This window comes from Lithobates pipiens, unplaced genomic scaffold (genome assembly GCF_037356315.1).
Source record: "Lithobates pipiens isolate NorthernLeopardFrog02 unplaced genomic scaffold, aLitPip1_a1.2 Scaffold_13, whole genome shotgun sequence".
NCBI lineage: Eukaryota > Metazoa > Chordata > Amphibia > Anura > Ranidae > Lithobates > Lithobates pipiens.
The window spans coordinates 9,322,349-9,340,638 of NW_027507718.1; positions in this window are offsets into that span (position 1 = coordinate 9,322,349).

An 18,290-nucleotide genomic window follows, 5' to 3' on the forward strand; every position below is an offset into this window, starting at 1 on the left:
ATTTTTCAGCCCCTGTTTAACAGGTGCATGTAATTACAATTCTTGATATAATATTTCACAGCAGGGCCCGTTCCAGCGCCCACCGAGAGTAACTGTGAGGACTTACAGTGTTGTGGCACCAGCACCACCACCACCAAAGGTACCATTTTCCTACCACTGTTCAACAATGGCATGTAATTACAATTCTTGATATTATCGTTCACAGCAGGGCGCTCCAGCGCCCACCAAGAGTCACTTTGAGGGCTTACAGTGTTGTGGCAACACCAACACCTTAGGCCCAAATTTCTGCAGAGCATATAGGGCAGGCCCCTTCTTTCAAACATCCAACTTACAAACGTCTCCTACTTGCAAACGTAAGGAGACAACAGGAAGTGAGATGAAAAAAGACGGACGGCAAAAAAAATTATACAGGGATGATAGCCCTTCCCTATGTTTTCCAAAAAGCTTAAAAATTGATTTTTTGACTGGAGCTACACTTTACAAATGTACCAGTTCAAAATTACAAACAGATTCTACTTAACACAACAAACCTACACAGTCCCTGTCTTGTTTGCACCGCTTGTATACTGCTGTTCTGAGTATATATGGCCTGGGGGCCCCACGCCTTTCCTTTTTTTTTATTTGGGTATGGGGTTCCCCTTAATATCCGTACAAGACCCAAAGGGGTTGGTAATGGGCAGGGGGGGCTACCCATGCCATTTTTCTCAATGATTTTCATCCGTATTGCCAGAACCAGACATTACATTAAAACCGAAAGCAGTTTTAAATGACTTTTTTTCTGTTAGAAATGTCATTTTGTGCAGGGACCGTTCTAAACATGGGAAACACTTCCCACTTCACAAGCATACTATAGACACTCCCCAGGCACGTTATTTAAAGGAATATTTCACTTTTTTTTCACTTTAAGCATCATTAAAGTCAGTGCTCCCGAAAAAACTGCCATTTTTAAAAGTTTTTTTTTTGCATTGATACATGTCCCCTGGGGCAGGAGCCGGGTCCCCAAACCCTTTTTAGGACAATAACTTGCATATTAGCCTTTAAAATTAGCACTTTTGATTTTGAACTTTCGAGTCTCATAGACTTTAATGGGGTTCTAAAGTTCGTACAAATTTTCGGTCCATTCGCAGGTTCTGGTGTGAACCGAACCGGGGGGTGTTCAGCTCATCCCTACTGCCAGGTATATTAACTCTTCATTAAGCTGCTTATAACTACAAAATGATGCTTCAGTATGCATGCCACTGCTATGCATTGTGTTGCTGCTATGCGCTGTAAAGTCTGCTTTTGGTGCAATGTGTTTCATGATTGCATGAAATTTCAGTGTTCTGCTTAGGTTACAGTGCTTTAAGTAATTTGGTTTAGTACACTACTATCTGTAATTGCTTCTGTCAAAGGGTTTAACCCTTGCTCACATCATATAGATCCATTTGCTGCTTCAATGTCTGCAAATGGATGTGTGGATGGCTGCTGATATTGTATTAAGGCTATGTCCTAGCCAGTACTTCCAGCTATTTATTATGACCACAAACCTGCAGCTCATATCTTGAGCCATAAGCTTACCCAGAGACCAGCCACGATCTATAAGGTGAGGGTCAGATAAGTATGCTTTCATATATAAAAAGAGTGCGTGGGCAGTATGGATTGTAAAGCTCTCCAGCCCTTAAATACCAGCACCACTCCCCAAAGTAAAAGTGGCAACTTGTTCTTCCAACAGTGACAGGTCCTGTTTTTCTCTAAAACTTCTATACATTCAAAGTGCCTGCAGAAGGGGAAGGCCAAAAGAAATCATAATAAGGGCCCATCCTGGGCAAAATGGGGAGTGTGGTTAGCTGACGTGCCCACCAAGATGCTATGCCAAGTTTCATATCAGGCGGCAGTAAAACACAACGGCAGATGTGTTCACTCAAGTGAAAACTGACTGGGTGGACCTCTAGTCGCTAAGGCTCAGATACTAAGCTAATCAAACAGGTGAGTCTGTTTAGAGGGTACCTCCTGCCTCAAAAAAAAAAAAAACAGCAGGCCAAAGAGCGTTCAAAAGATTGGCCAGATGTGTCTTCATGCAAGCAGAGGATGCAAGTTCCCCTCTGTAAAAGCCCCTCTTACTGTAGAGGCAGGTGGCCAAGCCAAGTAAACTTCAGACCAGCCAGAAGTGCCAGTGTCATGGTTATGCAATAGAGTTGTCTGCTTACCTGTTTCCATGTGTTCATCTCTAGAGACCAGCCGACCCTCACCTGACTGATTTTGTAATCCATCCTCTGGCATGACTCCACCCTAGCTCCTATCAGAGAACTCTATATTAACCTGTGCACTGCAGGCCAACCCTGCTGATCAACCATTGTGTATTCCTTTGTGTGTTTAGCTTTCTGTTACCTGCCGTGTGCTCTTCTGTTCCGTTACCGACTTTAGCATGTCCTTGACTATCCCTGTTTGCCTGTGATCCTGACCTATTGGCGTGTCCCTGACTATTCCTGTCTGCTTGTGGCCCCTGACCTTGGCTTTATCCCTTACTATCCCTATCCTCCTGTGGCCTACTGTGGGTGCGAGCTGGGGGACCCTGGGGGTCGCAACCTGGAGCTAGTTGCAGCCAAGTCCATCCTCACCACTAGAGGCTCTGGTGAACACCTGCTGGCTCTTAGAGTCCGCGCCCCAGGGAATCTTACGCTCTAACCTCGGTGGGATCTGTCTCCCGTCCGCAGCAGTCAGCCTTAGGGTCCACAACCTTGCGGTGCACTCCTGATCCCTACGGTGTGCATCTGTCACCTCGCCTCAAGGTGACCTGACAGTTTGATCAGCCATGGACCCAGCTGATGTGCCACTATCAGCAGATGACCCATTGCAGGGCTTAGTTCGCAGACTTGAGACCCAAGAATCGCATCAGACTCAGGTGATGCGATTCCTTCAGGATTTGGCATCCCGTGTTGAACAGGTTCAGGCCTCATTAGGACCCTCGGTTTGACAACCTCAACCTCTATCTGCCGCTGCACCTATCGCATCAGTCGTAGCCACACATTCATTACAACTACCAGCTCCGGCCCGTTTCTCTGGGGACTCCAAGGCTTGCAGGGGGTTCCTTAGCCAGTGCACAATTCATTTTGAACTTCAGCCCCAAAACTTCCTGTCCGATCGGGCGAAAGTAGCATATATTATTTCCCTCCTGTCCGGCGAGGCGCTAGCTTTGGCTGCCCCTCTGTGGGAACTGAATGATCCAGTGGTTTCTAGTCTGTCTGATTTCTTGAAACTTTTTCGGAATATCTTCAAGGAACCGGGTCGTGTCTCCTCAGTGGCTAGCGCTCTTTTACGTCTCCGTCAAGAGTCTGCTTCTGTGGGACAGTATGCTCTTCAGTTCCATATCCTTACAGCTGAATTGAGCTGGAATAATGAGGCCCTAGTTGCAACCTTTTTACATGGCCTCTCTGATAGAGTGAAGGATGAATTAGCAGGAAGATCCCTTCCTGCTGATCTGGACAGTGTCATCACCTTGTGTAACCAGATCGATATTCGCTTTCAGGAGAGGGCCCTGGAAAAAAGACGCCAGCACTCCCCGTTCTTTAGGCAGCCTGAGCCCCCAGTCCCTTCTCTTCGATCCGAGGAGCACCCCCTGCCTACTGAGGAACCTATGCAGTTGGACTGGACTAAGTTATCTCCCGAAGAACGTGCTAGGCGGCGGCGCAGAACTCTGGGCCTATGCCTCTATTGTGGGGCCACAGGTTATTTCCGTGACACTTGTTCTCTTCTTCCAGAAAAACGCTCAGGGCTAATACATCTGGAAGGTGGAGTATTAGACCCTGAAATATCACCTTCACCTTCTCGTCTTCTCCTTTCTGTGTTGCTTCATGTCGGTGCTTCCTCTCGTTCGGTCTCAGCACATTTGGATTCCGGAGCCGCTGCCAATTTCAAGGATTGGGAAACTGCATCCTCCATGAGACTAGCCCTTTTGCCCCTTACAACGCCATTGGTGGTCTTGGCGATTGATGGCACTGTTCTCCCAGGGGGCCCTATCCGCTTCCAGACCCTTCCTGTTAAGATGTCAGTAGGGAAACTCCACCAGGAGTGGATATCCTTCCTTGTCTTACCTAAGGCTTCATCTCCTATCATATTAGGTCTTTCTTGGTTACGACTCCATTCTCCACACGTTGACTGGTCTGCTGGACAGATCCTGGCTTGGGGTTCCTCCTGTTCCTCTTCCTGCCTACTCAAGGGTACCCCAAAAGAGAAACTTCCTGTTACCACCATCCCAGTATCTTCTGCTCTTCCTGCTGTATATAGCGATCTCTGGGATGCGTCCTACAATTGCCAGACTGATGCACTCTCTAGGTCATGTGGTACACTGGATGAGGGGCCCACCTATGAACCTGAGTCGATCATTCACTCCAGTTTGCATAACCATTTACCTTTGCCTGTCCCTAATCTCCCTTGGACGCACAGCCAGGCTAACTTGTCTGCAAGTTCCACAGTTGCTATGCCCTGTGATGCGATTGAGATGGTCGCTACACCTGACAATACTATTAGGTCGGCCTCTGCACCAGTTATGCCAGTGCAGCCCATGCCCAATGAGCTTCCTGCTTCTTGTTCAGGACCTTCGGTGACCCGGCCTCACCCTACTGCTACTATGTCCGTTCAAACCCGTTTAAGAGGCTCAATCCATCCTTTGGATAGACTGCCTTATTCGGCCAGGTGGGGTTTTCCATTTTTTTCTCAGGGTTCTCTGTATTCTGTTTGTGTTTCAGCTATCCAGCTTGACTCTTGTGACATGTCACCTTCTAACCAACCTGACCTCAGGGATCCACTGACCTCTGCCCAGTTTGGTGGTCCTGTTCTAGATGCTCAGCTCATCTTTAAGGGTCTGGGGGACTCTGCTTAGGCTCCTGATCTTCTCATGCCCTTACCCATTCCTAAAAAGCCTTTAGTCCTCAAGTCCTCTCTTCCTCTCCCTACCTCGGTTCCAGTCTCTGAGGATAATCTAAAATACGAGGTTAGTCAAGTTTTGGATTCCCGGCTCCGTAAAGGCATTCTTCAGTACCTTGTACATTGGAAAGGGTTTGGCCCTGAGGAGAGGTCTTGGATCACTGCATCTGAGGTCTTTGCTCCTAGTCTGTTGAGGAGGTTCCATCTGGAGTTTCCCTTTAAGCCTGGACCCAGGCAGGGGAGGCCTCATAAGAGGGAGGGTACTGTCATGGTTATGCAATAGAGTTGTCTGCTTACCTGTTTCCATGTGTTCATCTCTAGAGACCAGCCGACCCTCACCTGACTGCTTTTGTAATCCATCCTCTGGCATGACTCCACCCTAGCTCCTATCAGAGAACTCTATATTAACCTGTGCACTGAAGGCCAACCCTGCTGATCAACCATTGTGTATTCCTTTGTGTGTTTAGCTTCCTGTTACCTGCCGTGGGCTCTTCTGTTCCGTTACCGACTTTGGCGTGTCCTTGACTATCCCTGTTTGCCTGTGATCCTGACCTATTGGTGTGTCCCTGACTATTCCTGTCTGCTTGTGGCCCCGACCTTGGGTTTATCCCTCACTATTCCTATCCTCCTGTTGCCTACTGTGGGTGCAAGCTGGGGGACCCTGGGGGTCGCGACCTGGAGCCAGTTGCAGCCAAGTCTATCCTCACCACTAGAGGCTCTGGTGAACACCTGCTGGCTCTTAGACTCTGCGCCCCAGGGAATCTTACGCTCTAACCTTGGTGGGATCTGTCTCCCGTCCGCAGCAGTCAGCCTTAGGGTCCACAACCTTGCGGTGCACTCCTGATCCCTACGGTGTGCATCTGTCACCTCGCCTCAAGGTGACCTGACAGCCAGTCTGCCAGTGGATGATGTGATAGCCTTCGCAGAGACATGAAAACAGCAATATAGATTTGGAAATGAAGATTTATACTACCATTAAGGAGTATGGTATGGCCTGTGTTGGAGTTCACTTCAGTAGCCAAGGCTATTTGGTTCTCAGCAGACAAGTTGAGGGCAAACTTGGCCAGTAATACGCCTCTGTGGTGTTTTGTCCTGTGAGGCAGTACAACCACTATGGACGCAGCAGGCTTTTCCTCCTACTATTCTGTGGGGTTAATAAAGCCCTATGGCGTAATTCACTGATGATGTATACCTCTTCTAAGTCGATTGGCATATGATTTAAGATGGAATCAGTGATGTCCAGATCAGGGACTAATCCCTTATGCTAGTCACCTAGGCCCACAACAAAGAGTTGGTGACAGGGCCTGAGAAGAGCTTGAGAAAAGATTGGAAGATCGTCTTTAATCGCCTAAGCTCAAGACTGCTCCTCTCGAGGAGCAACAAAGTTCCTTTTCACCCAAATGTGCCCAGCAGGTGTTATAGTGCAGAAATTGAATACAAATTTGGGCAGGAGACTCAGGACCAGTGGAGCCTGTGCAGCACTTGTCTTTGTGTTGTGATCTGCCTGCAACAAAACCTTGGGACAACAACAAAAGATTCCAGGTGTGCTGGTGAGTTGCACTTTGTGCAGTAAGGAGGTCAATATAATTTCTTCCCACTCTTTCAACTCCTCTAATTCCCACTATGGTTCTTTAGAGCAATCAAGGCTTTAAGCAAATGTTACCAAATCTTGTCCAACAGGAACAATCGGTCCATTGTTGTCGGTCGGGAAAGCAGATTCAAGCAACATGTGTATCAAAGAATCAAGCTCCCCAAAAAAAATATGGAGTCACTGAGAACAATCACTCAAACTATCAGCTAAAACAGCTACAGTTTCTCTAGATCTAGCTGATGTGTACATGCGCACTTTGCTACACCCAGGCTTCTGAAACGTTTACTTCGGCTTGTTCAGCAACCATTGTCCTTTCCACATTTTCCAGAACATTGCTTCCAGTAGTGGCCATCTTGCAGAAACAAGAGCTTCAGGTACCTTATGGGGACAACAGATGTGGGTGGCTCAATATCCTCCAGGTCCTGGCAAACCTTGATTCAGAGGGAAGGCCAATTAATCGCATTACAATAATGAGATTTTAGACATTCAGGAGAATAGTGTAGAGTTGCCCACACAGAGGGTGACAGTATTGGGACTTATGTGGAGGCAAGTCCTAGCTCTATGCCATCTGTTTGTACCCCATGGTCTCAAATGGTCAAGAAGATTGGGAACATCACAAACTGGCCTTCTAAGGTAATGAAAGATTTTGCTTCCTATTCCAGGGAAGATTACCCTGCATATGAGACTAGTCCCGTTGATGGTGGCTAAGGATAGTTAATCTTATCAACTTTCATAAACTTCCAGACATAACAATCATTAAAGTCTATTCACCTTGGTGACCTCCTAGCTCAAGTCAATGACATTTACAAGTGGAGGACGAAGTGTCTAACAGCAGGGGTACAGTGATTCCCAAGTGAGGAAGTTGTTTGGGCAACACAGCCTAGGAGACCTCAGGTATGCTCCAAACAGGCGGCTATAGGTAATCTCCTATTTTCACAACAAGAGGCATCTCCTATTCAAGTTTGTCAGTGGTAAAACCTGTCTCATCTCATCGCTCTGTGTTCTGGTGTCCCAGAACTTCCTGTCAGATACAGTAAAATACGAAGCCTTGGATGTCAAGGGTGAGTCCCTAGACCAACAAGCGGTTCAATGAATCTCAACTTTGCAGTAAACTCAATGGTCAGGAATGGAAGTCATTCCTGCAAGGGGAGCTTCCCAGAAGTGGAAGCAGTGGATCTACTAACATCCAGTTGGGTCAGCAGGCTAGCCTGTATAGCCACCAGACTTGTGATCTCTAAGCTTCTCATCAGGATCATAGTGCATGGTTGGGCAGGTCGAAAAAGGATACAAGTCTGTCTAGTTCAACCAGGATCCATAGTCATACAGCTGGGATAAGGGCAATGATCTGGTGGCCTTACAGGCCATGGTGTCCTCAAAGTTCAATCTTTGGCCCAAGTTCCTCCTATTTTTTATTCTTCCCGAGATCTCAGACCTTACAAAGCAGAGCCAAGTGTATCCAAATTCAGCCACGTTACATCTAGCAACTGGGAGACCAAGTTAGAAAGGCACATTGCGGGATCTCACCTTCATTATTTGAAACCTTGTGGAAGCCAGAGGAACCTGCGGCAAACTCCAGGTATACTAGAAAATGGAAAATCTTACAGAATTTCAGGATGAATCCTCTGCTCCTGACTGCAACTAGGGTCATTCTTCTGAAAAAGACTACCTCAATAGGTTCAGTGACACTAAAGTAGTATTTCTTAAGGATATTACGTCTTTGAGAATTGTCTCAGAGATTAAAGCATCAAGCAGTAAACTACCTTATTACTACCATAATCATACAAAATGGTTCTGGTTTCTTCTTCACCAGAACCAGACAAGGGTCTGCATCTTTTGCTTCTGGGTCAAGACATCACCCTTCTGGCATGTCCAAACTAAAATGTCAGAATCGCCACAAGCTGGAGTAATGGACTCTATGTGGAAGAAATACATGGAAATGGTCCTTCTCTAGAAGGTCAGACAGTGGCCTCTTCATGCCTGGCAGTATTAGAAGAAGACTTACACTCTCCACTAAGACAATAGCATTATCTTGGGTCAGAGTAGCCTAAGGGGCTTATAGAAGGAAAATAAATTCATCAAGCTAGTGCAGAGCTCACTTTATCAGATGGATGGTATGCTCATGGGCAAAATTCAGAGGTCCAGAATTTTACAGGATACTAACCAGGTTCATATACTACAAACCATTTTTTTGCCTATTGCAAAGTCAATCAGGCAACATTGGAAACAGGGGAATTGACTTCAGTTCTAATCTAATGATATGTTGATTCAAACGCTTCAGCATGGCCCTCACTTGTAGGTTTTGTGGGCGTGCTACATCCCATTTTGTGTATGCTGTCATGTTTTGTGTCAGGAAAACGAAAAATGTTATACTTACCTGAAGGTAATTTACCTTTCCTGATGCAAAGCATGACAGCATACAGGTCCCTCCCTTGTGTGTTTCGCATTTGAGTATAGTTATGAGAATGCCGCCTAGGGGGAGGCGACTTATTTAAATATGTTATAACCAGTCCTGATTGGGCGAGAGGCAGAGCCTATCCCATTCGTGTATGCTGTCATGCTTTGCATCAGGAAAGGAAAATTACCATCAGGTAAGTATACAATTTTCTGTTTTAGCTGTCTCCTAGGTTATCCAATGTGTTTCTTTTTTTCCCCATTTTCTTCAATAGTGCAAGCGTCATTTCTTTGATACATGATGTGACAATCTCTTCTTCAGCTAACTATTATGTTATGTGTCTACTACACACAAACCTTGTTTTTGTTGTTAATGTATGTAATGCATTAATGCTTAAATTAATGATTTAATGCTTAAAATATTAATTTTCCACACCATCAATTTATTTTTTGGAGTTACGAAAATGGCCTGATTGATGCAAATTATCAAGCACTCTGGGTGTTATTTACTGAAGTAAAATCCACTTTGCACTACAAGTGCACTGCAAAAGTGGATTTTCCTTTAGTAAACAACCCTAATTGTCACTGTAAACAACAACTTAAGCAAAAAACTGTTATTGAGCATTGAAAGAAAAAGTCACACACTGTTGAGTAGAAAATTCTTTACTCTGTGCACATTTACATGTGCGTTTAGAAAAGGGTTTTTGAACAAACCAACAACAATACACAACTCAAGAACTTACAAAGTTCAACTTTGAGAAATTGAAGGCAATATCAGACATTATAGTATGTCCAAACGGTGTTGATCTTGCCTTCATCAGATGGGGTGATGTCACCCCTGTGAAAGGCGCTAGCTCCCATCATGAGGGATCAGTGGACATGTTTCGGGGGTGCAACCCCTTCCTCTCAGCTACTTGAGTTGCGAGGAAGGGGTTGCACCCACAAAAAGTGTACATTGATATTGATATCCCGTGATGGCAGATGGCACAAGTTGATGCACTGTGTGCATCTTCAAAATTGGCTTTCAAAATTTTGGAGAAAAGTTAGAAAAATAGAAACAATTTGATAAATGTTGGTGTGTTTTCGATTTTGCCTAAAACATCAATGATGTTTTTGAGTCTTTTTTCAACATTATTGATGTCTTTCTTGATCTTCTGTAAATCCCAATTGCACACCATGATCTCCCCGATGAGGAGAACGTGTGCACTTGCACTTATGAAATGTGTTTCTTCTTCCACAACATCCACATCACCTAAAATTCAAAAAACACACCATGTATTATAAATATGCAGGCATCCATCTATTACCTGCAGCTGTGGTCTCAGACAGTCACCTGTTGTGGTCACTATTTTGCCTACTTCATAAACCTCTCCTTTCTCCCCATCCTGAGGTTGTTGTTTTGGGATTTCCCCTTCTTTAGGAGGTTGGGTGTCCCTGGTGACCTCAGACGTCCCGAGTCTTTTCTCCCCTATGTGAATAAAATAAAGGTATACTTAGCACACAGATATTTGAGGCAAGAAATAGGAATATGAAACATTGCTTGGAAGTGTCATACAATTGTCTGTTTTGAATAAAGTATCACACATGTAGAGACCCCTAGTATCTACTGGAGCACCTGTGTGGGACACCCTAAAAAGTTTGTTCTGGTGTCCCATACTAGTACTCCTGCATCCAAATGTGTAAACAGCTGCTGAGTGTCCTCTCCTTACATTGAATCAAGTTTGCATTTCATTCTAGTTACAAACCCATCTAGACAACAATGTACTAAACTTCTTTTAATACAAATAGGCATGACCAAATTTAATTAAATGTAATTAACCTGCATCTGCACAAAACATTGTATTAGTGGGCGAACAAACAATGTTTACTATGAATGTTTACTGTGCCAAGGAACCTGAAACTTGCCATTTTAAACTGTACAGCAGTAAAGAAAAGCACATGGAGCAGCACGAATGTAATAATAACAATAGGAACACACAACAAAATACTTTTTTGCAGCACTCTCTTGATTCTTCTGTACTGATCCTGCTCCCTCAATTTGAGGTCTGACCATTGTTTCCTCAGTTGATCCTTTGATTGCTGTACCCCAAAATTCTTCTGCAGACTTTTCACAACTTTTTTTTTTAACTCAAAATGGATTTTATTGGTACAAAAATACAAATGACAATCACAGAATCAGCATAACATATATGTACAAGCACCATACAAAGAAAAAGTACTTCTCACTTGTCAATGCCATGTACCACTATGGTATAGATATTCTCCTATATAAACAGCATACCAATTTAAAGAAATAGCATGGTCCATTCGGGCCTCAGCCCCTTTGCAACCGGGCCTACCCTTACCACGTCAGTTGTTATTTCTCTATAACTCTATATTCCCCGGTATATCTCTCCTTACACTTCCTAAATAAACAGTCTATCCATAACCAGCTCCAGGGGGGACAACCCGGGGTAGCAAGCCAAGGACCCCATAGCCGTTCCCGACCCCTGTGCTGATAAATGTACTTTTCCATGCTTAACATGTTTCCCATCTGGGATATCCATTCCTTCAACCTCGGGGGGTCGCTCGCTCTCCAGTGTTGAAGGATAAGTTTACGTGCCTGAAAGAGGGCTCTACCTATGGCCTCCTTAGAGAACGCCTCCAAAGGTCGTCCAGCATACCTAAGAGACACACCTTTGGATTTAGTGGCACCTTTACCCCGAAGGCCCCATTGAGAGTATCAATGACTCCCGTCCAATATATATGCAATTTGGGGCAGTGCCATAGTAAATGAATGAGGTCTCCCCGGTCCCTGGCGCACCTGGTGCATTGATCCCCCTCCCCAATCCCCATCTTGTACAGTCTGGCTGGCGTGCGGTGCACCCTCATTACAATGTACAGTTGTGACAATCGCTGTGCCGTGTTCAGCGAGCAACCCTGTATTGCCTGTAGGGCCTCAGGCCATTGGTCCTCCTCAAATGCTCCAACATCTCTCTCCCATGATGCAGTTACCCTTGCGGGGAAACCAGGTACAAATGCATTAAGTAACATATTATATGACCTGGATATAAAACCCTTGTAACTGGTGACTTCTATCACATAGCGAAAGATTGGGGTGGGAGATTGTATCCAGGGATTATTTCCTGCCTGTGCCTTAACGGCATGTCACAGTTGCAAATAATAAAAAAACATACCCCGGGGACCCCATAGCTTTTATAGCATAGCATATAAGGTTTCCAGGCCTGCTACTACCCCACCCAAGCCTGTGGTGTGTTTCAGGAGAGCAGTGGTGGGCTCTCCCCCCCTCCCCCTGTCTCCCTTCCATTTGCTGTGGCACGGGCAATATGTTGAAGCTGTGCAGCTAAATAGTAAAGCCCCGGGTTGGGAAGGGCCAGCCCTCCCACCTCCTTGGGTTTCTGAAGCTGTTCCAATCTTATTCTGGGAGGTTTGTTAAGCCAAATGAATGCTCTAAATAAGGAGTTAATAATTCTAAACATTTTAAGTGGAATTACCATTGGAGTGTTATGTAAGATATACAATAATTGTGGCATAAAAATCATTTTGATAAGGTTTACTCTGCCTATCAGCGACATTTTTAATTTAGCCCACAGTTTCGTTTTATCTCTGATCCTACTTAATAACGGGGAGAGATTCAGTGGTATGTATTCGCATGGGTGTGGGGTGACCCATATCCCAAAGTACTTAAATTTTGTAGCTACCGGGATGTCGTGCAGTGTGGGATCTTGCGTAGAGGTAGAGTCCAATAACATGATATTTGATTTGGTCCAATTAATCACTAGACCTGAGAATGACTCAAAGTTCTTAACCACCTTCATGGCCTCATCCAGGGACCCCGACGTATCCCCCAATAGCAGCATGGCATCGTCAGCATATAACATTCATTTTTCGTGCAGTTGCCCATATTTAAAACCCGTTATTAAGGAGTTACATCTCACCAGAGCTGCCATGGGCTCAATGGCAATGGCAAAAAGTAGAGGGGACAGGGGGCAACCCTGTCTAGTCCCTCTATATAAAGGAAAAGGAGCGGACACCCTTCCAGCTTCCCTTATTACTGCAGAGGGGGAGTTATATAATAGTTGTACCCATGATAAAAAGCCAGGTCCAAACCCAAATTTTTCAACAGTCACCCATAGGTACCGCCATTCAATCGGGACTGCATATTAAGAAATAACCGGCGGAGGTTAATTGCCGTAGACCTTTCGGGTATAAACCTCGACTGATCCGGATGGATGATAGAGGATATCACAGTATTAAGTCTCCCGGCCAGCACTTTGGCAAGAATTTTGATATTGTTCTGTAAGAGTGATATCGGCCTGTACGAACCGGGGTCTAGCAGGTCTTTCCCCGGTTTGAGAAGCAATACAATGCTGGCTCTTCTCATAGAATCCGGGAGGCAATGCGACTCCCTTGCTAAGTTTAGTGTGCAGAGTAGTTGAGGCAGCATTACATCTCCAAACTGTTTATACACCTCGATCGGGATGCCGTCATCTCCCGGGGCTTTGGAATTGGGGAACGAGTTAGTAGCTATCAACATCTCCTCTACCATAATGGGCGCTTCAAGAAATTCCACCTGGGACTCCGTTAAGCACAGTAGCTCTATCCCCTGTAGAAAATCCCGAACCTCCTCTATAGTACATGTCAACTTGGATTCATACAGTAGAGCTCAGAGTAGAAGTCCACCAACTCCTGCACCACCAGATCAGGGGTATTAACCAACCTACCTGACTTGTTGCGCAAAGCCCCAATAGATGGGGAAGACCGCTGAGAGTGTGCTATCGTGGCCAAGAGCTTGCCGGTCTGCTCACCCTCCTCATAAAAAGCCAATTTGTTAAAAAACCTTTTTTGATTGGCTTTGGAGGCGTCCATTCTATTAATGGCATCTTGTGCAGCTATCCATGCTTCCCGGGTGGTCCCATCCGAGTCAGCAATGTACTCCGCCTCCAGGTGTCTTACTAACTGGTCAGCTTGTTCCCTCAGGGCAGACGTATTGTGCTTAATGGCATTGACCTCAGTTATGAAAAGCCCCCGCAGGAAAGCTTTAAAAGCGTCCCAGGCGGCATTCGAATCAGGATACTCTGCATGCTTCTGCCAGTAAGCCACAATGTCTGTTTCGATCGTGTTGGTGGGAGGGAGAAGATTCAACCAGAAAGCATTAAGCTTCCATGGGGCTCTCTGCAAAGTGGAGGCTGGTTTAACCGTTATGTGAACCAACAAAGGCAAGTGATCAGAGATACCTCTAGTTAGGTACTGTACCTTTTCTACATACTGAGACGCTGAGGCCGAACACAGGCACAGGTCAATTCTAGATATAGAAGAATGTGTCTGAGAGAAACATGAAAATTGTCTTTCGGTTGGGTTCCTATGTCTCCATGGGTCTGTCCACCCCACCTCCCCCATAAACCTCGCCAAGGCCGTTATGTTCGTATTGCGGCCCCCTGGAGGAGGAGGGTGTTTATCCAAACTAGGGTTAAAATCACCCACCACCACCAAGGGAGTCCCCGGGTTTGCCAATTGGAACGTTAACAGGGCACGTAAAACCAAGGGACTGAATTGGGGGGGGGGTATATACACTGCTGCGAGAATAAATTGTAACTGCGAAACTCTACACAACAAAAATACATATCTCCCCTCCTGATCAACCACAAAATCGATCATCTGAAAGTCGAGGGTACGATGCACCAACACACTTACCCCCCTAGAATATGAGGTGTGAGTGGAATGGTACGCAAATCCCAAACACGACACTGTGTCCCGTGTCAGGTGGGTCTCCTGCAGCACACAAATACCCGGAAGATGTTTTCTAATGGCTGTGGAAACCATAGTACGCTTGAGGGGATCCCCAAGGCCCCTCACGTTCCATGAGATTATGGGAGTACACGCCATCATGTCATATCAACAGAATGAGTATTACAGAATAGATCACTATCCATTAGAAACATATTATAATTTGCTCGATATACCCAGTTCTTACACACCCAGGACCCCCTCCTGCCCCCTTTTCGGGGATACCATGAGGTGCAGTCCCAGAATGTCTCAGAGAGCAGAGAGTACCCTTGACTGTAAATGACATCTAGACTCGAGCCCTCCCGCTCAAATACTGTGTGGTATTCCCTCTGCCAGGCTTGACCCGTTGCACTCATCTTTGTGATCTGTCCATAATGCTGTTTTGATTGCTCCTTGCTCCCTGCAGGAGCGAAAATTTCAGTATAGGAGAAAAAAATAACCTTCAGTAACTGAACAAAAAAGAACCTTTGGGTGTAAACAAAAACCCATACCGGCCTCTGTTGCAACAAGCATACAGTGACCAATGTCTCACCACATAGGTTGTGCTCCAACCGTAGGGCTAATCGCATTGAAAACTTGGTGTGTGCTCATATTCTGCCAATACGGTAAATATGTCTCCCGACCGAACATGCTTATGGCCTGAAAGCAGCCAATAGTCCTGAGAGCCCTTAAGTAGGAATTTTGTAATCCACAGGGTTCCTTTAGGGGTCACAGTCAAATGCTTTGTAGGATCAGTCTGCTTCCTCCTCATTTCTTCCTTCTTGGCGAAGGAGATGTTCATTCGCCTCCAACCACGCAGAAGCTTCTGCAGCGGATTGAAAGAATTGTGCCTGGCCCCCGCTATCACGTGGAGTTTGGCAGGGTATAGCATGGCGTAGTTGGCTCTCAGACGTTGCAGCCTTCTTTTCACATCCCCAAATTTCGCTCTGCGCCTCTGACCTTCCGCTGAGAAATCGGGGTAAAAGGAGACTCTCGCACCATTATACTGAATATTCCGCTTCTCCCTGGCCAAGCGCAGTATGATCTCTTTGTCTTTAGAATTGAGTAGTTTAGCCAGCATGGTGCGCGGCGGATGGCCCGGTGGTAAGGGTCTGGGAGGGACCCGGTGTGCCCTCTCAATTGAGTAAAAAGTAAATTGACCCGGTGCGCCCTCTCAATTGAGTAAATGCCTTACGGCCGAACACCTCCAGCAGCCAGTTTTCCACAAATTCAGTAGGGTCTCTGCCTTCCGTCTTTTCTGGCAATCCTACGATACGGATGTTGCTCCTTCTCAGGCGATTCTCAATGTCCTCATGTTTAAGTTCATTGGCATTTGCAGTTCTGGCAGTGATCTGCAGTTCTCTGACCATGGGCACCATCCTATCCTCCACCTCACTGATCCGACCCTCCACCGCCGTCGTGCGCTCTCTAATTTTCTGCATGTCATGTCTGATCAGTCCCACCTCCTCCTTTAAGCCACCAAAGTGCTCCTTCAGTGTCTGCACTGAGGCGGTGCATTTTTGCACCGCTCTTAGTATGTCAGCAAGAGTGGGTTGCTCAGCGTCATCCCCTTCCTCCACCACATCTGTCTCTAGGGCAGGCTGCTCTGCCACCGACTGCTGTGCCTGACTAGAGGATTTCCCCATCTGCTGTGTGTTAAAAATAGCAGGAGTAGCATCCAGCACTTCATCCACCCGGGGTCCCTCCACGCCGTTCAGTTTTTGTGCATAATACATCATATCCTTCCCCTGGGCTTTGGGTGTTTTAGGAAGCGTCTTACCCTGATCTTTCCTGTCCCCTCGTGCACGCTGGGGCAACGCAGTGCCATTTTGGTTATCTTGTGAGAGGCTCTCTTCTCCCTTCTGCTGTTTACAGGCCGGCATGGCGAGTCCGTAGCGGGCAGAGGGTCCGGATGGTGCCTGCTGGGTTCCTGGAGGTGTCAGTGTGTTCGGGTACCCGGTATAAGCCCCGGGTCGGTCGGGAGAAGGATCGTTGACAGGATATCTACAGGGAGCTCTGTGAGACACGTCCGCTCACATGCCGCTCTTGGCCACGCCCCCAACTTTTCACAACTTTAGTCATGATCTTGGCCTTTCTCACATCTGGGTTTGGGTAAGGTCCATGCTTCCTGTCATAGTCGGCCCTCTTCAAGATGCCCACCATCTCTACAAAGGACATATTAGAGGCCTTAAATCTCCTCCAGGATTGGGACATTTGTGGCTCCGGGCTTTCATCATTGCTGTTGTCTTCATGCACCTATTGTCTCTCCATCATGTGCTCTCCCACTGCGCCGAAAGAGAAGGGGTGAGGAATATACTAGATAGAAGGTCAGGGGCGGGGCGGAGTGTCACGCATGCGCAGTGTATATAAAGCGTAACACGCCTCTGTTGTACGTACAATCTGTGAGCGGAGGAAGGAGTAGTGGAAGCACCAATCGTGATAACGAAGGTACAATTTTAACTTGGGCCTATACTGCTTATAGATTGAGGCCTATATTCAGACAAGATTATGAGAGTTTAGCCTGGCATTAGGGTTTGTCTTGTGTTGTGTCTTGCAGAGAAAATGGATATATTGAATGATCATGACTTTATCCCCATATTCATTGATGTGAACACCAATGAAGCACCAATCGTGATAACGAAGGTACAATTTTAACTTGGGCCTATACTGCTTATAGATTGAGGCCTATATTCAGACAAGATTATGAGAGTTTAGCCTGGCATTAGGGTTTGTCTTGTGTTGTGTCTTGCAGAGAAAATGGATATATTGAATGATCATGACTTTATCCCCATATTCATTGATGTGAACAGGTAGTTGCCCTGTCTGTGGCAGATAAACCACCCCCTAACAATAAAAGAAAGAGGCAGGCAGTGCTAAATCAACTGTTGGAAGTCGTGAAGCCGCAGATCCCCACGGCAAACATCAACTATTTGAAGGCCACAATTGGTGGCATGAGGAGCACTTATAATAGGTAGCGCAAGAAGGTCCAGGATTCCAGGAGATCAGGAGCAGCAGCAGATGACATTTATGTACCCAGGCTGTAGTACTAAGACAGACTGCATTTTCTGGCAGACCAGAGGGAACCCAGACCATCACTCTCCAGTCTTCCTTCAACGCTTCCTTCCACCCCAGCTGAGGCTTCCGACATCCAACCTGGGCCTTCCAGCCAGGAAGATGTGGAGGAGCCCAGCTTGAGCCAGGTATAGTATTGTTCAACATATTTCTTGTTCAAAAAATAATGATGTTAACTAGATATTATTATTGATCACTAATTTCTGATTTAACAAAGTTTTTTACCTATTAATAGATGATTGGGACAAGAATGAAAACTGCTAGGCTCAGAATGATAGTCTTTTCTATTTATTAACATTCAATTTGCAACAGTCATGAGCTGAAAATTGTGTGTGGTTGATGAACCAAATACGAAAACTATGTCCTTTTTCATACACAGGAAAGTGGCAGCCAGGAGGTGGCGGGGTAAAGTGGCAGCCAGGAGGTGGCCGGGCCCAGTAGCCTGCCCAAATCCAAGGTCCCTCCCCTCCGCCTTCCAAAAAAAGGCCCAGGAAGAGAAGTAACCTGGAGGAGGCTGCACTTGGGCTATTTTGGAAGGCTACAGCGGCTCTCAGAACCCCCCCCCCCC